This window comes from Triticum urartu, chromosome 2 (genome assembly GCF_003073215.2).
Source record: "Triticum urartu cultivar G1812 chromosome 2, Tu2.1, whole genome shotgun sequence".
Taxonomy (NCBI): domain Eukaryota; kingdom Viridiplantae; phylum Streptophyta; class Magnoliopsida; order Poales; family Poaceae; genus Triticum; species Triticum urartu.
Genome location: NC_053023.1, coordinates 157,265,187 through 157,287,552, shown reverse-complemented (window position 1 = coordinate 157,287,552; position 22,366 = coordinate 157,265,187).

Below are 22,366 nucleotides of genomic sequence, written 5' to 3'. Positions count from 1 at the left end.
TTTTTGATTGCTCCATGCTATATTATCTACTGTTTTGGGCAAAATTGGGCTTTATTTTCCAGTTTTATATTATTTTTGGGACTAACCTATTAACCGGAGGCCCAGCCCAGATTTTCTGTTTTATGCCTATTTCAGTGTTTCGAAGAAAAGGAATATCAGACAGAGTCGAAACGGAACGAAATCAACTAGAGAAGTTATTTTTGGAAGGAAACACACCTGATGGACTTGGACCCCACGTCAGAAGATACGGGAGCTGCCCACGAGGGTGGGGGGCGCGCCCCCTGCCTCGTGGGGCCCCCGTGGCTCCCCTGACGTGCTTCTTCTGCCTATATATATACACGTACCCTAAAACTTCCAGAACGCAACAATAGATCGGGAGTTCCGCCGCCAGAAGGCTCCGTAGCCACCAAAAGTCAATCGGGACCCTGTTCCGGCACCCTGCCGGAGGGGGGGACCCTCACCGGTGGCCATCTTCATCATCCCGATGCTCTCCATGACGAGGAGGGAGTAGTTCTCCCTCGGGGCTGAGGGTATGTACCAGTAGCTATGTGTTTGATCTCTCTCTCTCTCTCGTGTTCTTGAGATGATATGATCTTGATGTATCGCGAGCTTTGCTATTATAGTTGGAGCTATTGTTTCTCCTCCCCCTCTTCTCTCTTGTAATGAATTGAGTTTCCCCTTTGAAGTAATCTTATAGGATTGAGTCTTTAAAGATTTGAGAACACTTGATGTATGTCTTGCCGTGGATATCTATGGTGACAATGGGATACCGCGTGCCACTTGATGTATGTTTTGGTGACCAACTTGCGGGTTCCGCCCATGAACCTATGCATAGGGGTTGGCACACGTTTTCGTCGTGATTCTCTGGTAGAACTTTGGGGCACTGTTTGAGGTCCTTTTTGTTGGTTGAATAGATAAATCTGAGATTGTGTGATGCATATCGTATAATCATGCCCACTGATACTTGAGGTGACAATGGAGTATCTAGGTGACATTAGGGTTTTGGTTGATTTGTGTCTTAAGGTGTTATTCTAGTACGAACTCTAGGGCTGTTTGTGACACTTATAGGATTGGAAAGAATAACTTTGAGGTGGTTTCGTACCCTACCATAGTCTCTTCGTTCGTTCTCCGCTATTAGTGACTTTGGAGTGACTCTTTGTTGCATGTTGAGGGATAGTTATGTGATCCAATTATTTTAGTATTGTTGAGGGAACTTACACTAGCGGAAGTATGAACCCTAGGCCTTGTTTCAACACATTGCAATACCGTTTAGGCTCACTTTTATCATTAGTTACCTTGCTGTTTTTATATTTTCAGATTACAAAAACTATTATCTACTATCCATATACCACTTGTTTCACCATCTCTTCGCCGAACTAGTGCACCTATACAATTTACCATTGTATTGGGTGTGTTGGGGACACAAGAGACTCTTTGTTATTTGGTTGCAGGGTTGCTTGAGAGAGACCATCTTCATCCTATGCCTCCTACGGATTGATAAACCTTAGGTCATCCACTTGAGTGAAATTTGCTACAATCCTACAAACCTCTGCACTTGGAGGCCCAACAACGTCTACAAGAAGAAGGTTGTGTAGTAGACATCAAAATTCGTCAATGATGGGGTCTAGGACCAGTGCGGCAGATCCACCATCACGGATGCTAGTGGGGTGGTCCCTGCGATCGAAGGTGATCGGACAAGCAGACCATGGGTTGAACTTCGGGGTGACGGGCTCCATCGCGTAGACGTCCCTTAGTGCACGCTTCCGCTCCCTCTTGGGAATGTGGGTTGCGTATATCATGTTTACTGTCTTTACTTGTGGGGGAAACCCCTTCTGTCCCCCTAGGTTCGGCGGCTGGGGCTCCTCCTCGTCATCGCTATGCAGCCACTTGTCCTTGTTTTCGGCATTTAACTTGCGGGCCTGCTTGAACACCCAGCATTCTCTGTTGGTGTGATTGGCTGGCTTGTCAGGGGTGCCGTGGATTTGACACAAGGGATCCAGTATGCGATCCAGACTGGACGGAGCCGGAGTATTTCTTTTGAATGGCTTTTTCCGCTGACCGGATCTAGAGCCTTTGAATCCGGCATTGACTGCCGTATCTTCGGTGTTATCGTCGTTATTGCGGCGCTTTGGTATATTACGACGCTGCCTACCGTTAACGTCTTTGGTATCCGAGGTATCCGGATTCCTTGATGTGCTGTTGCTGCGAGCCAGCCAGCTGTCCTCGCCCGCGCAAAAGCGGGTCATGAGTGTTGTGAGGGCTGCCATAGATTTCGGCTTCTCCTGGCCGAGGTGGCGGGCGAGCCATTCGTCGCGGATGTTATGCTTGAATGCCCGCTAGGGCTTCTGCATCCGGACAGTCTACAATTTGATTTTTCTTAGTCAGGAACGTGTCCAGAATTGTCTGGCCGATTCCCCTGGCTGCTGGGTTATGTGGCTCAAGTCATCAGCATCCGGTGGCCGCACATAAGTGCCCTGGAAGTTGTCAAGAAATGCATCTTCCAAATCCTGCCAACTGCCGACGGAATCTGCTGGCAAGCTATTCAGCCAATGCCGAGCTGGTCCTTTGAGTTTTAGTGGGAGGTACTTGATGGCATGTAGATCGTCACCGCGAGTCATGTGGATGTGAAGGAGGAAATCCTCAATCCATACAGTGGGATCTGTCGTGCCGTCATATGATTCGATATTTACGGGTTTAAAACCCTGCAGGAATTCATGATTCATAACTTCATCAGTGAAGCATAAGGGGTGTGCGGTGCCTCTGTGCCGGGCTATATCCCGAAGTAGTTCGTATGAGTCTTTTATGCTTTATTCGGCCCGGCCGGATTTACTCTTGGTGTATCCGACGCGATGATCATCGTCCCGTGTGGGCGCACGTGTTCGTCTCCCGTATATTGACCTTACGATTTTTGCCTTGTTGTCCAAGATGTCTCGCAGGTCCTCTGTGTTGCCCCAGGCCTTAGTATCTTTGACTGAGTGGCGACGGGGTGTGGGCTGAACTTTGGGCTGAAACGCCTCTCTAGCTCGGCTACGTGGTGGCCGGTCAGCCGCATTGTACACTGGTGAATGAGGTTTGAATGCTTCCTGCTCGAGGTGAGGTAGCAACCTGCGTTTTGGGTAACTCTTGGACGGGCGCTCGAGTTCATGCTCCTTGGCCGCAAGGACTTCGGTCCACCTGTCTGGTAGCAAGTCTTGATCAGCTTGAAGCTGTTGTTGTTTCTTCTTTAGGCTATTTGCCGTGGCCATAAGCCGGCGCTTGAAGTGCTCTTGATCGACGGGGTCCTCAGGCACGATAAATTCGTCGTCTCCGAGGCTCGCCTCGTCTTCGGAGAGAGGCATGTAATTGTCCTCCTCTGGTTCTCCATCTGCTGCCTGCTCTGGAGGGCTAGCTTGTTCGTCCTCCAGCTCTTCGTCGTGCTGGAGGGGATTGTTGTTGTCTTCGGCACTATCCGGAGTGTTATTATCTCCTGTGCCGGTATCGCTTCTCTTACTGTGGCGGGACATAGAGCGGCGCCGCTGACGTCGGCGCTTGGGTTGCTTCTTCGAGAGCTCATCCTCCGCTTTCTCCTCGCCATTGGCTTCTTTGGGGGTGTCCACCATATATATATCATATGATGAGGTGCCGGTCTAGTGCCCCGACGGCGGTGGATCCTGTTCGTCTCTGGCTTCGTCGTCCATACCGTCGAAGTCTTCGGAGCCGAAGTCGAGCATGTCGGTTAAGTCGTCGACAGTGGCTACTAAGTGGGTGGTGGGTGGGAAGCGAATTTCTTCGTCGTCTACATCCCATTCTAGCCGGACATAGTTCGGCGAAGGTTCTCCTGATAGGGAGAGAGACCTTAATGAATGTAGCACATCTCCAAAAGGTGAGTGCTGAAAGATATCCGCGGTGGTGAACTCCATGATCAGCGCCCAGTCGGACTCGACGGGCACGGATACGAGCGGCTCGGAGTCCGTGGCCGAGGATGAATCCAGTGGTTCTGCAACACGGCTCTCGTGAGGTGTGAAGTCAGTATCCGGCTCTCCCGAACACTGTCCGATGGTAGAGTAGCTGCGGATGCGATCTCCCGAACACTGTCCGACGGTAGAGTTACATCTTGCTCGTCGTGACTGCGCGGTGCATCCGTCATGGGCTCGAATCCGTTGAAGATCAAGTCTCCACGGATATCGGCCGTGTAGTTCAAGTTTCCAAATCTGACCTAATGGCCAGGGGCGTAGCTCTCAATCTGCTCTAGATGACCAAGCGAATTGGCCCGCAGTGCAAAGCCGCCAAATATAAAGATCTATCTGGGGAGGAAAGCCTCACCCTGGACCGCATCGCTAGCGATGATCGAAGGAACCATCGAGCCTTATGGTGACGACACAGAGGAGCTCTCAATGAAAGCACCAATGTCAGTGTCAAAACCGGCGGATCTCGGGTAGGGGGTCCCGAACTGTGCGTCTAAGGCGGATGGTAACAGGAGGCAGGGGACACAATGTTTTACCCAGGTTCGGGCCCTCTTGATAGAGGTAAAACCCTACGTACTGCTTGATTGTTCTTGATGATATGACTATTAGAAGAGTAGATCTACCACGAGATCAGAGAGGCTAAACCCAAGAAGCTCGCCTATGGTATGATTTTATGTTGTCCTACGGACTAAAACCCTCCGGTTTATATAGACACCGGAGGGGGCTAGGGTTACACAAGGTCGGTTACAAAAGAGGAGATATCCATATCCGTATTGCCTAGCTTTCCTTCCACGCCAAGTAGAGTCCCATCCGGACATGGGACGAAGTCTTCAATCTTGTATCTTCATAGTCCAACAGTCCGGTCAAAGGATATAGTCCGGCTATCCGGAGACCCCCTAATCCAGGACTCCCTCGGCGAGCTTTGCTATTGTAGTTGGATCTTATGATGTTTCTCCCCCTCTACTCTCTTGTAATGGATTGAGTTTTCCCTTTGAAGTTGTCTTATCGGATTGAGTCTTTAAGGATTTGAGAACACTTGATGTATGTCTTGCACGTGCTTATTTGTGGTGGCAATGGGATATCATGTGATCCACTTGATGTATGTTTTGGTGATCAACTTGCGAGTTCCGTGACCTCGTTAACTTATGCATAGGGGTTGGCACACATTTTCGTCTTGACTCTCTGGTAGAAACTTTGGGGCACTCTTTCTTTGTGTTGGTTGAATAGATGAATCTGAGATTGTGTGATGCATATCGTATAATCATACCCACGGATACTTGAGGTGACATTGGAGTATGTAGGTGACATTAGGGTTTTGGTTGACTTGTGTCTTAAGGTGTTATTCTAGTACGAACTCTATGATAGATTGAATGGAAAGAATAGCTTCGTGTTATTTTACTATGGACTCTTGAATAGATCGACCAGAAAGAATAATTTTGAGGTGGTTTCATACCCTACAATAATCTCTTCGTTTATTCTCCGCTATTAGTGACTTTGGAGTGACTCTTTGTTGCATGTTGAGGGATAGTTATATGATCCAATTATGTTATTATTGTTGAGAGAACTTGCACTAGTGAAAGTATGAACCCTAGGCCCTGTTTCCTAGCATTGCAATACCGTTTGTGCTCACTTTTATCATTAGTTACCTTGCTGTTTTTATATTTTCAGATTACAAAAACCCATATCTACCATCCATATTGCACTTGTATCACCATCTCTTCGCCGAACTAGTGCACCTATACAATTTACCATTGTATTGGGTGTTTTGGGGACACAAGAGACTCTTTGTAATGTGGTTGCAGGGTTGCTTGAGAGAGACCATCTTCATCCTACGCCTCCCATGGATTGATAAACCTTAGGTCATCCACTTGAGGGTAATTTGCTACTGTCCTACAAACCTCTGCACTTGGAGGCCCAACAACGTCTACAAGAAGAAGGTTGTGTAGTAGACATCAAGCTCTTTTCTGGCGCCGTTGCCCGGGAGGTTAGCGCTTGAAGGTATATATTTAGATCTTGCAATCGAATCTTTTTGTTTCTTGTTTTATCACTAGTTTAATTTATAAAAGAAAACTACAAAAAAATGTAATTTAGGATACCTCATATGCTTCATCTTTTTAATGTCTTTCATGAAAATAAGGATTCCGATAATTGTGCCAAAGTGTTAGAAGAAGAATGCATTAGAATCTTTGGTACTAAATATTTGTATGATGAGCATGATTGCAATGTTGTTAGTATGAATTCCTTGGATATCTATGATGCTAATGATATGCAAAGCCACAAGCTTGGGGATGCTATGTTTGATGAAGATGATATTTTTTGTCCCCCAAGTTTTGATGAGCAAATTTATTTTGATGATAGCATGCCTCCTATTTATGATGATTATATTGATGAAAGTGGGTTTGGAAGAGTGTCAACTTTAGGAAGTAATGATCCCACTATTTTGGAGGATGTTGAATCTTATTGTGATAATTATGAAAGTGGATTTGGGGAGGTCATGACTTTATTTCGTAATGATTCCACTATCTTGGAAGAGGTTTCAATCGATTATGATGAAAACAAAGTTGCTACTTCTGATGATTATTGTGATGATACTTATGCTATAAAAAGTAGTGATGGTTATATTTATAAAACTTGTCATGATTATGATTACCCTTTTTCTGAACATTATTCTTTCAATGTGGAAACAATTTATAGTATTTGAGTTTCTTATGATACTCCCACTATTCTGAATGAGAAGAATTTTGCTTATGTGGAGAGTAATAAAATTTCTATGCTTGTAGATCATGAAAATAATGCTTTAGGTGCTGGTTATATTTTTGAATTCATTCATGATGCTATTGAAAATTATTATGAGGGAGGAATTTATGCTTGTATGAATTGCAATAATACCAAGTTTCCTCTCTATGTGCTTAAAGTTTTGAAGTTATGCTTGTTTTACCTTCTTATGCAAGTTGATTCTTGTTCCCACAAGTTGTTTGCTCTCAATATCCCTATGCATAGGAAGTGGGTTAGACTTAAATGTGCTAGTCATATTATTCATGAGGCTCTCTTTATGTTACAATTCTTATCTTTTATGTGAGCATCATTGAAATCATCATGCCTAGCTAGGGGCGTTAAATGATAGCGCTTGTTGGGAGGCAACCCAACTTCATTTTTGTTCTTTGCTTTTTGCTCCTGTTTAGTAATAAATAATTCATATAGCCTCTGTTTAGATGTGGTTTTATGCTTTTAATTAGTGTTTGTGCCAAGTAGAACCTTTGGGAAGACTTGGGGAAAGTCTTTGCGATCTTGCTGTAAAAAACAGAAACTTTAGCGCTCACGAGAATTGCTTCCATTTTTTAGTGAAGAGTGATATTTAGTTAATTCGTTTTGCATATGATTAATAGATAAACTCCTCACGTCCAGCAATTTATTTGAGAATTTTATGAGTTCCAGAAGTATATGTTTGATACAGATTACAACATACTATTCTGTTTTTAACAGATTCTGTTTTCTATGTGTTGTTTGCTTATTTTGATGAATCTATGAGTAGTATCGGAGGGTATGAAACATAAAGAAGTTGGAATACATTAGATATTACACCAATATGAATTTAGAATGAGTTCACAACAGTACCTAAGTGGTGATTTATTTTATTATACTAACGGAGCTTACGAGTTTTCTGTTAAATTTTGTGTTGTGAAGTTTTCAAGTTTTGGGTAAAGATTCGATGGACTATGGAATAAGGAGTGGAAAGAGCCTAAGCTTGGGGATGCCCAAGGCACCCCAAGGTAATACTCAAGGAAAACCAAGAGCCTAAGCTTGGGCATGCCCCGGATGGCATCCCCTCTTTCATGTTCGTTCATCGGTAACGTTACTTGGAGCTATATTTTCATTCGCCACATGATATGTGTTTTGCTTGGAGCGCCATTTTATTTTATTTTGTTTTGCTTGATGTTTGAATAAAATACCAAGATCTGAAATTCTTAAATGTTCGAGAGTCTTCATATTGTTGCATAATTATTCGACTACTCGTTGATCTTCACTTATATCTTCTGGAGTAGTTTGTCATTTGCTCTAGTGCTTCACTTATATCTTTTTAGAGCATGGCGGTGGTTTTATTTTGAAGAAATAATTGATCTCTCATGCTTCACTTATATTATTTTGAGAGTCCTTTATAACAGCGTGGTAATTCGCTTTTAGGCATAATAAAAACTATCATAAAAAGTGCATTGAATACTATGAGAAGTTTGATACTTGATAATTGTTTTGAGATATGAAGATGGTGATATTAGAGTTATGCTAGTTGAGTAGTTGTGAATTTGAGAAATACTTGTGTTGAAGTTTGTGATTCCCGTAGCATGCACGTATGGTGAACCGTTATGTGATGAAGTCGGAGCATGATTTATTTATTGATTGTCTTCCTTATGAGTGGCGGTCGGGGACGAGCGATGGTCTTTTCCTACCAATCAATCCCCCTAGGAGCATGCGCGTAGTACTTTATTTCGATAACTAATAGATTTTTGCAATAAGTATGTGAGTTCTTTATGACTAATGTTGAGTCCATGGATTATACACACTCTCACCCTTCCACCATTGCTAGCCTCTCTAGTACCGCACAGCTTTCGCCGGTACCAAAATAACCACCATACCTACCTATTATGGCATTTCCATGGTCATTCCGAGATATATTGCCATGCAACTTTCCACCGTTCCGTTCGTTATGACACGCTTCATCATTGTCATGTTGCCATGCATGATCATGTAGTTGACATCGTATTTGTGGCAAAGCCACCGTTCATAATTCTTTCATGCATGTCACTCTTGATTCATTGCACATCCCGGTACACCGCTGGAGGCATTCATATAGAGTCATATCTTGTTCTAAGTATCGAGTTGTAATTCTTGAGTTGTAAGTAAATAAAAGTGTGATGATCATCATTATTAGAGCATTGTCCCGGTGAGGAAAGGATGATGGAGACTATGATTCCCCCACAAGTCGGGATGAGACTCCGGACGAAAAATTAAAAAAAGAGAGAAAAGAGGCCATAAAAAAGGGGAGAAGGCCCAAAACAAAAAAAACAAAAAAACAAAAAAATGAGAGAAACAAAGAGAAGCGGTGAGGGAGTTCTGGATTAGGGGGTCTCCGGACGGCCAGACTATATCCTTTGGCCGGACTGTTGGACTATGAAGATACAAGATTGAAGACTTCGTCTCGTGTCCGGATGGGACTCTACTTGGCGTAGAAGGCAATCTAGGCGATACGTATATGGATGTCTCCTCCTTTGTAACCGACCTTGTGTAACCCTAACCCTCTCCGGTGTCTATATAAACCGAAGGGTTTTAGTCCGTAGGACAACAAGCACAACATACAATCATACCGTAGGCTAGCTTCTAGGGTTTAGCCTCTCTGATCTCGTGGTAGATCTACTCTTGTAACACCCATATCTTCAATATTAATCAAGCAGGACATAGGGTTTTACCTCCATCAAGAGGGCCCGAACCTGGGTAAAACTTCGTGTCCCTTGCCTCCTGTTACCATCCGGCCTAGACGCACAGTTCAGGACCCCCTACCCGAGATCCGCCGGTTTTGACACCGACATTGGTGCTTTCATTGAGAGTTCCGCTATGTCGTCGCCACAAGGAAGGATGTCTCGCCCCGTCTTTAAAGACGGCACTATCGCTGAGGGAGCCCTGGCTATCAGCCAAACTCTCCGGCTTGGTGGTTTTCTTATGACCGCCTGTTCGGCCGCTGCGCGGACGATGACTTCTCGGGTCATCGAAAGCAATCTTCACATCAACTCGGAACTCGTCGAGCAGTTAGATCCAATGGAGCTCTCTTCCCTGAACGAGCTCTTGGATCGTATCGCCGCCCTGGGAGTCGCTACAGACTACGATCAGATTGGGCCTAAACCCGATCTAAGAGAAATTAACTCTCCCCAGGTCACCCATGACGTTGCAGTGGTGGAAGAGCAATGCGGCAAAACTTCATCTATCTTAAGGACTAGCTACGTCCGGATTCCCGATCCCTCCAAGCCGGATATCCGCGGAGGGGAGGATGTCACTCAGAGCCTGAACCCAGAATCAGGCAGTGGGCCAGATCTACCGGAAAACATCCAAGAATCCAAACTTTCGAGTTCGGAAACTCCTTGGCCGCTGAGCCTCAGATTGGGTGAGGATTCGGATTCAATTCCACCCACCCACCCAAACATACGCGATCTATCCCAAATTAGGCAAGGGCCCGAAGAAACAGTACACCATTACTGGGCCAGATTCCTCCTGGTCAAGAACAGGATAAAGGACTGGCGCGAGGAAGACACAATTTCATTCTTCTGCAATAACTGCATGGACAAGGGAATTCTCAACGCCATAAGTCGTCACGAAATTACACGCTTTGCCGACTTGGTGTCCATAGTGCGAAAGTACTACGCGATGGAAAGCGCCTGGAAAACCGAAATAAAATTTTGGGATAATCCGGCCCTGAATACAAACCCAATCCGAAATAAAAGGGTGCATTATCGCAATACACCTGGGTTAACTACCAAAAAGCAAAAGCCCTCTACGGGGCAAGGAACCATACTGGAGGGATGGCTCAACGGACCCTGCAAAATTCATAGTACAGCGGATGCGATACCAACGCACAGCCTTAGAGTGTGCTGGATACTCCGGCAGGTGGCCAAAAGTGGTGAGGATCTACTCCTCCCAAAAACCACAGAGCACCACCCAGAGGACAACAGTACGGTCTTAACGGTCTTCGAGACCTTTACGTCAAATAAAAGACGGAAGCGAACACTCCGCAGCACATACGAAATCTGCCACATAGCAGAAACAAATCCTTGGAGTGACACGGCTATTACCTTCAATGCCAGTGACGAACCTAAATTCCAAACAGCCCGAGTACCAGCCGCACTGGTCCTCAGTCCAATCGTGGACGGCTTTCGACTCACCAAGGTACTCATGGACGGCGGCAGCGGATTAAACCTCATCTACGAGGAAACTCTTCAAAAGATGGAAATAGACTGGAGCCGCATTAAGCAAAGCAGCACAACCTTTAGAGGAATCATCCCCAGTCGGGGAGCACGCTGCACCGGAAAAATCACACTAGACGTGGTATTCGGCACGCCGGATAATTACACGTCCGAAGAAATTACATTCCAAGTGGCCCCGTTCAACAGCGGATACCACGCTCTATTAGGGCGGGAGGCGTTTACAATCTTCCAAGCCATACCCCATTACGGGTACATGAAGCTCAAAATGCCCGGGCCCAACGGAATCATCACCCTTGTTAGTGATCCGGACATAGCACTCCGCGCCGAAAATAAGACAGCGGCACTGGCCCTTGAGGCACTATCCGAAGCCCTAGCGGCCGAAGAACTAACCGCGCTGCACTCCATGGTGAATAGGGATGACGTGATACTCGATAAAAGATCCAAGTCCACCTCCTTTAAGCCGGCGGACGAAATAGTCAAATTCCAAGTCCATCCAACGGACCCTACAAAAACAGCTTCCATCGGGGCACAATTAAACCCTAATGTTGACGCTGCACTGCGAGAGTTCCTACGCGAGAACTGGGATATTTTTGCCTGGCACCCTTCAGACATGCCAGGAATCCCACGCAGGCTAGCTGAACACAGCCTAAATATCATAAAAGGGTTCAAGCCAGTCAAGCAGGCTCTTCGACGTTTCTCCGAGCCTAAAAGACATGCCATGGGAGAGGAACTAGCCAAGCTATTGGAGGCCGGATTCATTAGAGACATAAAACATCCAGACTGGCTAGCAAACTTGGTGATTCTACCAAAGAAGGACAAATCCTGGCGCTTGTGCATCGATTTTAAAGACCTTAACAAGGCCTGCCCAAAGGATCCCTTCCCCCTCTCCCGCATCGATCAAATAATCGATGCTACCGCAGGACACGATTCATTGTGTTTACTCGACGCATACTCCGGCTACCACCAAATCAAAATGGCAGAGCCAGACCAAGCCGCAACGGCATTCATCACACCATACGGCCCATTCTGCTTCAACACAATGCCCTTCGGGCTAAAAAACGCGGGTGCAACATATCAGCGCATGATTCAGACATGCCTGGCAAACCAGATCGGCAAAACAGTGGAGGCATACGTGGATGACGTGGTCATTAAAACCAAGCATGTCGAAACTCTAGTAGATGACTTGAGGCTCACATTCGACAAGCTCCGAACATATGACATCAAGCTCAATCCGGAAAAATGCATCTTCGGCGTACCAGCAGGAAAGCTCCTGGGATTCATTGTCTCCAGTAGAGGTATTGAAGCTAATCCGGCCAAAATCCGAGCATTGTCACAGTTGGTACCCCAACAGACCTCAAACAAATACAAAAACTAACTGGATGCGTGGCGGCTCCAAGCCGCTTTATCTCCCACTTGGGAGAAAAGGCATTACCCCTTTATCGCCTCCTCCGGCGCACCAAACACTTCGAGTGGACGGACGCCGCCACGGCCGGACTCAATGACATAAAAGCCATGTTGGCAACAAACCCAGTCCTGGCTGCGCCAAACATTGGCGAACCAATGCTATTATACATTGCGGAAACTTATCAAGTGGTAAGCGCAGTGCTTGTCGTCGAGCGAGAAGTGGACGGACACAAATTTCCCATTCAAAAGCCGGTTTACTACGTGTCCACTGTCCTTACTCCATGCAAATCGTGGTACCCGCATTATCAAAAGATAGCGTACGCGGTATTTATGGCATCCAGGAAGCTGCGACACTACTTTCAAGAGTGTTCGATAACGGTAGCCTCGGAAGTACCACTTAACGATATTATAAACAACCGCGACGCGATGGGTCGGATTGCCAAATGGGCCATTGAGCTCCTCCCGTTCGACATAACTTACAAGCCACGGTGAGCTATTAAATCACAAGTTTTGGCTGACTTCGTCGCTGAATGGACGGAAGCCGAACTCCCTAAAGAGTACGGCACATATTCAAATTGGATCATGCACTTCGACGGCTCCAAAATGTTGGCTGGTCTAGGGGCGGGCGTTGTTTTGACGTCCCCAACAGGAGACACCATTCAATATGTACTACAGATAATGTACACGGACTCCAACAATGCAGCCGAATACGAGGCCCTTCTACATGGTGTCCGGATGGCAGTATCCATGGGCATTCAACGCCTAGAGGTGCACGGGGATTCAAACCTTGCAATATCCCAAATAAATGGAGACTTTGATGCCAAGGATCCAAAAATGGCCGTTAATCGCAATGTCGTCCTAAAAATGTCAGCCCGGTTCGAGGGGCTCGAATTTCACCATGTGGCTCGGGAAAACAATCAGGCGGCGGATATCCTCGCCCGCATTGGCGCAAAACGCGACGCGGTCCCTCCCAACATTTTTCTGGAAAGGCTTTTCAAGCCATCCGTAACATGGGAAGGGGACACCGGTAACAACAGTCCGGACTCGGCCAAAATACCCGATACCGAACTCTCTGACACAATCGGAGGCTCCGCCACGAAAGTAACACAATCAGCCCATGAAATAATGGCCATTATTGCCCCGTGGACAGAACCATTCCTGGCCTACTTAACTAGACAGGAACTCCCAGAGGACCAAAATGAGGCACGTTGCATAGTGCGGCGATCAAAGGCCTATAGGGTCCACGAGGGAGAATTGTACAAAAAAAGCGCTACCGGAGTCCTTCAACGGTGCATCTTCGAAGAGGAAGGACGGAACCTTTTGGCAGAAATTCATGCCGGACTCGGCGGTCATCACGCCGCAGCCCGGGCTCTTGTGAGCAAGGCCTTCCGTACAGGATTCTATTGGCCAACGGCCCGGGAAGACGCACAGGACTTAGTCCAGCATTGCGCCGGTTGCCAGCTCTTTGCAAATCAAAGCCATATGCCACCCACCGCCCTCCGAACAATCCCCATTACATGGCCCTTTGCGGTCTGGGGGCTTGACATGGTTGGACCCCTTAAAGGTGGAACCCACAAGAAAAATACTTATTGGTCATGGTGGATAAATTCACCAAATGGATAGAGGCCAAACCGGTTAAAACAGCCGAATCCGGACCGGTGATAGATTTCATATCCGGGGTTGTACATCGCTACGGCGTCCCCCACAGCATCATCACTGATAACGGCACGAACTTCACGGCCGACGAGGTAAAAATCTGGTGTAGCAAAATGGGCATCAAGCTCGATTATGCTTCAGTCTACCACCCACAAACCAACGGTCAAGTCGAACGAGCAAATGGTCTTATAATGAGCGGCATTAAACCCAGACTAGTGCGCTCCTTAACAGAGTCTGACACACACTGGGTAGAGGAGCTCGACTCTGTACTCTGGGGGCTACGGACCACGCCGAATTGTAGTACCGGATACACACCATTTTTTATGGTGTACGGCGCAGAGGCAATCCTGCCCTGTGACATAATTCATGACTCACCTTGAGTGCGCATGTACGAAGAAAGAGAGGCCGAGCTCGATCGGCAGGACAGTTTGGACACCTTGGAGGAAGAGCGCGACGTAGCCAAAGCCCGTTCCACATTTTACTAGCAACAGGCTCGCAGATACCAAAGCAGAGAAGTACGAGCCAAAACTTATAACATTGGTGAACTAGTTCTCTGGCTGCTGGATAAGAAAAAGAACAAGCTAGAGCCCAAATGGGAAGGTGGAGCGTACCGACTGCGGGATGCATCGACTAGTCGACTTGAGCCGAACCCATGGAACGCAGCCAGGCTCCGCAGATTCTACGCCTAGCACCGGACTTTATGTTAGTCCCCTCCCTTTGTCCATTTTCTGCATATGCGTTGTCTGTCTTGTTTCCCTTTCTTTCTTTTATTCCTCTAGACCTTCATGGGTCACCTTGTGCCTCACCTGTACATTACAGAGGTGCTAGCCGCACTATCTACACCTGGGGGCTTCTTTCATAGAAGCTTAAATTATTTACCTGGGCATCATGCCCAACACATGCGTTATACTTCCGCATGTACCTTTTTCACCATTATATGCATCGATATGACTTAAGTTTTAGCCAAGCTGGGTTGCCTGGCTCTTGTATTTATGCCCTACGTTTCCGTTAATTCGGCAAGGGGAGCACCTCTGCGATTGTTACCGCCGGGTCAGCCGGACGTGTACCTCAGACTGGGTGAAGCCGAAAGCTAGCGTTCTTAAGAGAATATTCGGTCGGTGAACAAAAGATGACTTTTATTTATTAACCATATCTGCCCCCAGACGTTTTTACTGCGCTTCTTGTCGCAGTCCAGACATGCACTTTAGGGCATGCCTACCCAGGGAAAGGAACCCTTAACGGAACTATTCTCTCTGGAAGATGTTTCTTACTACCCATGTAATATAACATAACTAGTTGGGCACTTGTCTGATAAAGCACTAATGACCCCTACGCCTAGTCTCCACGCATGCCCCAGTTCTTATATAATCGAGAGGGTATTCGGATACACTCCGGACTGTCGGGTCCCGAGGTTGAAGCGAAAAGGTCCGCCACAACAAACGATCTACAATCCGGCTAGAAGGCATCATGTATGTCACTTTACAATTACATAGTCAATTTGACTGGTTGAATTCCTCTTCAATGCCATCCAATAGGTTGTCTAGTCTACAGTCCTATTGGGAATACTTTGCGGCCAATTCTACTTGGCCGTACACTAAATTTACAGGGATCTCCTCGCCATCAGGCCCCATAGGTCCGACTTCGGCCATGCGGTTCGGGTCAGCCTTCGTGTACCGCATCTTCACCATCGCCCAAGCTTCCCTGGCGCCCTGACGGCAGGCCGATATCTTCCATAATCGGAAGCGCCGCCGTGCTCCCTTCAGCTTTTCTGCAAGCTCTCCCAGGCCTTCGGGTAGGGAGACGGACGGCCACAAGGCCTGGGCAACGCCTTGCATCACCTGCCGAACTCGTTCGTGCAACTGTGCAAGCTCGGGAAGAAGATCACCCGTCGAACTAGGCATCTCCTCGGCAGGACGACCTGTTAGCATACCTGCAGACATAACTCTGTCAGCCAGCTTCCCCGCCGAACTCTTTTTAAGTTCGTTCAAGCACTTACTAAATATGTCGCACCAAAGCCGTCGATTCTCCTTAACAGAGTCCAACAGTTGGGCACGAATATCTTTCAGTTCCACGCCCAGCTTGGTGTTGGCATCTTGGAGATCATTCTTCTCCTGCCTCACCCTCGTAAGCACGCTCTCACCAGCCTTCAGCTGGCGTTTGAGTTGTTGCTTATCCGGATTCACTCCAACGTCATCTGCAATTTTTTCGTCAGATTTTCATATAAAGTCGCACTCCAATATGATACTTATCATTTGACGGATATGTTACCAGCGGGGGTCTCTTTGGGCTCCCCTGCGGCGGACAGTCCGGCCTGAAGTTGGGCTTTGCACTCTTCCAGCTCCTGCGACAGTTGAGTATTCTTTTCTGTAAGAACCTACATAACAAATGATCCTTAAATCAGTTATCCTAACTGTTTCAAGTCTCAGGGGCTACTCATATATATAATCATCAAATTTTCTCACCCGTATGTCTTTTACATACTGCTCCGTGGCTCTGGCTAGACCATTTTGAGCGGCACGGAGGTGCGCATCTCCCGAGTTGAAGGCATCTAAAGCCTCTTGGGAGAAACAAGCGTCACGAAGAACAGTCCGGCGACGTCTATGGTTCATGGCACTTTCCACCTCGGAAGGGGTGGCGGACAGTCCATCCGTATCCTCTATCGGAGGAGCACCCGGTGCATGCCTTGTACTCGTTCCCACCCCTGAGTCCGGCCTTGGAGCCTGGCTTGTGGAGGCGTGGTTGGTAGCCTCTCCGGGTATAGTCCAGCGAGCGCTCTTTCTCCTGAAAATAAGGCACGGGCGTTAATATGCCCCTGTAAGTAATGTCTTGCAATAAAGACGGCGCACTATACCGCTGTGCCGGTGCCTCCATCCGGACTATGGATCTTTTCAGCCTGCTTGGCCTAGCGGCCCCTTGTTGGCCAGTTGCCATAGGCTCGGCCTTTTGCCCCGAGGACCTCCCCTGCAAGACATGACTGTCATACGGCAATGAAAAAAAAGAGCACAAGGACGGACCCCTTTTGAAGTGCTGGAATTTCAGTCTCAGTCACCTGTGAGGTTGGAACTAGCCCAGGGTAATCGGCCGTAATGGCCACCAAGGTATTGTCATTACTCCCTTGGTAAAAACCCCATTGATCAGCTCCACGGATATGTCCGGATCCTCTTGGGAGGCCGGGTCAAGGGACCGTCCGGGGTCTTCGGGCTATGGAGGAGGGCTGTTTATCTCCTTTACTGCCTGGCGCAGCTCCTGCGATGAAATCGCTAGAATGAATACTTAAACTACGGGAATACTAAACGGATGGACGAGAAAAAATCTCCGCTTACCCAGCTCGGAGGATTGTACATGGAGAATCCGCCCTGCGGGTTGATACGGAGGAACTCCTCCTCTTCTCCCTTGTACAAAGTAGACAAGATCTTTATTAGATCAGCAGCCGATCCCGGCCCTTTGCGGCCGTGGCGGGTGGCGTCATCCTCCCCGTTGAAGTCCCACATGGGGTGGCCTCTGTACTGGAGCGGCTGCACCCCCCGCATAATGCATATAGCCATGACCTCGATCATGGTCAATCCGGATCGAGCTAAAGAGCTTATCCGGCTCATCAGATAAAGAATGTCCCGGTCGTCTTCCTCCAGGGGGCTCCGTGGACGCCAGCTCCGGCGCTTATTCAAAGGGCCGTTGTCAAACTCCGGAAGGCCGATCCGAATAGGGTCCGGAAGGGGGACATCTTCTATATAAAACCATTCTGAAGGCCAGTCTTCGGACGTCTTCTTCGGGGACCCGGATAGATATCCGGTCCCAGCGATATGCCACACTTCGGCTCCGCCCACTTGATATATAGATCCCTTCTTAGAACGGGGCACAAGGCAGAACAACTTCTTCCACAGGGCGAAATGAGCCTCACAACCCAAAAATAACTCACAAAGGGCTACGAATCCCGCGATGTGTAGCAGGGAGGCAGGCGTAAGGTTGTGCAGCTGGAGGCCATAGAACTCCAGAAGCCCTCGGAGGAACGGATGGATTGGGAATCCGAGCCCTCTTACCAGATAAGGGACAAGGCATACCAGCTCTCCCTTGGAAGGATTGGGACCGCTCTCCGCTTGCTCTCCGCCATTATAAGTGGCAAGCCCGGCTCGAACCGGGACCAGGTACGCTAGGGGAAGAAATCCCTTGGACTGAAGCATCACTAATTTGTTGTGCGGGATGGAACATCTCTCCCAATCTCCAGGCTTGGAACTAGGGGTGCGAGAGGAGGAGCTGCGTCGACCGGCCATGGTGGGATGGATCTCTGTCGAGTACGCTCTAATGAAGACTCGGTAAGGGAGGATGATGTGATTTGGATCTGAATCCTCGTATTTTTAAATAGACGACTCATTTACATAGCTAGGGGGTAAATGTGAAAACACCCTGGCTCTTCACATTCGCTCGACACATGGAAAGTAGCCATTATTGGGCGTAGAAGCCAAGAAGTACAAACCATCACAAGGAACCGGACATTATTTTGACAGGTACACAGAATTTGAAGAGGAACCCGCCTTGCAATGCTGAGGATAATACTGCGCGCCGGACTCGTCGTCATTGAAGCCTGGTTCGGGGGCTACTGAGGGAGTCCTGGATTAGGGGGTCTCCGGACAGCCGGACTATATCCTTTGGCCAGACTGTTGGACTATGAAGATACAAGATTGAAAACTTCATCTCGTGTCCAGATGGGACTCTACTTGGCGTAGAAGGCAAGCTAGGCGATACGTATATGGATATCTCCTCCTTTGTAACCGACCTTGTGTAACCCTAACCCTCTCCGGTGTATATATAAACCGAAGGGTTTTAGTCCATAAGACAACAATCACAACATACAATCATACCGTAGGCTAGCTTCTAGGGTTTAGCCTCTCTGATCTCGTGGTAGATCTACTCTTGTAACACCCATATCTTCAATATTAATCAAGCAGGACGTAGGGTTTTACCTCCATCAAGAGGGCCCGAACCTGGGTAAAACTTCGTGTCCCTTGCCTCCTGTTACCATCCGGCCTAGACGCACAGTTCGGGACCCCCTACCCGAGATCTGCCGGTTTTGACACCGACAAGGGGCAATGCTAGTATCCTTTTACCACACTTGTTCTTCAAAGTAGCACCATGGTCTTCATGATAGAGAGTCTCCTATGTTGTCACTTTCATATACTAGTGGGAATCTTTCATTATAGAACTTGGCTTGTATATTCCAATGATGGGCTTCCTCAAAATGCCATAGGTCTTCGTGAGCAAGCGAGTTGGATGCACACCCACTTAGTTTATTTTGTTGAGCTTTCATACACTTATAGCTCTAGTGCATCCGTTGCATGGCAATCCCTACTCACTCACATTGATATCTATCGATGGGCATCTCCATAGCCCGTTGATACGCCTAGTTGATGTGAGACTATCTTCTCCTTTTTGTCTTCTCCACAACCACCATTCTATTCCACCTATAGTGCTATTTCCATGGCTCGCGCTCATGTATTGCGTGAAGATTGAAAAAGTTTGAGAACATCGAAAGTATGAACCAATTGCTTGGCTTTTCATCGGGGTTGTGCATGATTTAAATATTTTGTGTGATGAAGATAGAGCATAGCCAGACTATATGATTTTGTAGGGATAGCTTTCTTTGGCCATGTTATTTTGAGAAGACATGATTACTTTGTTAGTATGCTTGAAGTATTATTATTATTATGTCAATATTAAACTTTTGTCTTGAATCTTATGGATCTGAATATTCTTGCCACGATAAAGAGAATTACATGGATAAATATGTTAGGTAGCATTCCACATCAAAAATTCTGTTTTTATCATTTACCTACTCAAGGACGAGCAGGAATTAAGCTTGGGGATGCTGATATGTCTCCAACTTATCTATAATTTTTGATTGTTCCATGCTATTATATTATCTGTTTTGGATGTTTATGGGCTTTATTATACACTTTTATATTATTTTTGGGACTAAGCTATTAACCGGAGGCCCAGCCCAAATTGTTGTTTTCTTGCCTATTTCAGTGTTTCAAAGAAAAGGAATATCAAACGGAGTCCAAACGGAATGAAACCTTTGGGAAAGTTATTTTTGGAATGGAAGCAATCCAGGAGACTTGGAGTAGACGTCAGGGAAGCTTCGAGGTGGCCACGAGGCAGGGAGGTGCGCCTGCACCCCCTGGGCGCGCCCCCACCCTCGTGGGCCCCTCATGGCTCCCGTGACCGACTTCTTTCGCCTATATATGTCCATATACCATAAAAACATCGGAGAGCAGAATAGATCAGGAGTTCCGCCGCCAGAAGCCTCCGTAGCCACCGAAAACCAATCTAGACCCGTTCCGGCACCCTGCCGGAGGGGGGAATCCCTCTCCGGTGGCCATCTTCATCATCTCGGCGCTCTCCATGACGAGGAGGGAGTAGTTCACCCTCGGGGCTGAGGGTATGTACCAGTAGCTATGTGTTTGATCTCTCTCTCTCTCTCTCTCGTGTTCTTGAGGTGATACGATCTTGATGTATCGCGAGCTTTGCTATTATAGTTGGATCTTATGATGTTTCTCCACCTCTACTCTCTTGTAATGGCTTGAGTTTTCCCTTTGAAGTTGTCTTATTGGATCGAGTCTTTAAGGATTTGAGAACACTTGATGTATTTCTTGCACGTGCTTATCTATGGTGACAATGGGATATCATGTGATCCACTTGATGTATGTTTTGGTGATCAACTTGCGAGTTTCGTGACCTCGTGAACTTATGCATAGGGGTTGGCACATGTTTTCGTCTTGACTCTCTGGTAGAAACTTTGGGGCACTCTTTGAAGTTATTTGTGTTGGTTGAATAGATGAATCTGAGATTGTGTGATGCATATCGTATAATCATACACACGGATACTTGAGGTGACATTGGAGTATCTAGGTGACATTAGGGTTTTGGTTGATTTGTGTCTTAAGGTGTTATTCTAGTACAAACTCTATGATAGATTGAACGGAAAGAATAGCTTCGTGTTATTTTACTACGGACTCTTGAATAGATCGATCAGAAAGAATAACTTTGAGGTGGTTTCCTACCCTACAATAATCTCTTCGTTTGTTCTCCACTATTAGTGACTTTGGAGTGACTCTTTGTTGCATGTTGAGGGATAGTTATATGATCCAATTATGTTATTATTGTTGAGAGTGTTGGGGAACGTAGTAATTTCAAAATTTTCCTACGCACACGCAAGATCATGGTGATGCACAGCAACGAGAGGGGAGAGCATGATCTACGTACCCTTGTAGATCGCAATGGAAGCGTTGACACAACGTAGTGGAAGTAGTCGTACGTCTTCTTCCCGATCCGACCGATCCAAGCACCGTTACTCCGGCACCTCCGAGTTCTTAGCACACGTACAGCTCGATGACGCTCCCCGGGCTCCGATCCAGCAAAGCTTCGGGGATGAGTTCCGTCAGCACAACGGCGTGGTGACGATGATGATGTTCTACCGGCGCAGGGCTTCGCCTAAGCACTACAACGGTATGATCGAGGTGGAATATGGTGGCAGGGGGCACCGCACACGGCTAAGGAACGATCACGAGGATCAACTTGTGTGTCCTAGGGTGCCCCCCTGCCTCCGTATATAAAGGATCCAAGGGGGGGTGCGGCCGGCCTAGAGGAGGCGCGCAGGAGGAGTCCTACTCCTACCGGGAGTAGGACTCCCCTCCTGTTCCTTGTCCAACTAGGAGAGGTGGAGGGAGAGAAGGAAAGGGGGGGCGCCGCCCCTCCCTCCTTGTCCAATTCGGACTAGGGGGAGAGGGGGCGCGCGGCCTGCCCTGGCAGCCCCTTCCTCTTCTCCACATTAGGCCCATAAGGCCCATTAACCCCCCGGGGGGTTCCGGTAACCCCCCGGTGCTCCGGTTTTATCCGAAACTTCCCCGGAACCCTTCCAGTGTCCGAATATAGTCGTCCAATATATCAATCTTTATGTCTCGACCATTTCGAGACTCCTCGTCATGTCCGTGATCACATCCGGGACTCCGAACTAACTTCGGTACATCAAAATGCATAAACTCATAATAACTGTCATCGTAACGTTAAGCGTGCGGACCCTACGGTTCGAGAACAATGTAGACATGACTGAGACAAATCTCCGGTCAATAACCAATAGCGGGACCTGGATGCCCATATTGGCTCCTACATATTCTACGAAGATCTTTATCGGTCAGACCGCATAACAACATACGTTGTTCCCTTTGTCATCGGTATGTTACTTGCCCGAGATTCGATCGTCGGTATCCAATACCTAGTTCAATCTCGTTACCGGCAAGTCTCTTTACTCGTTCCGTAATACATCATCTCACAACTAACATATTAGTTGTAATGCTTGCAAGGCTTATGTGATGTGCATTACCGAGAGGGCCCAGAGATACC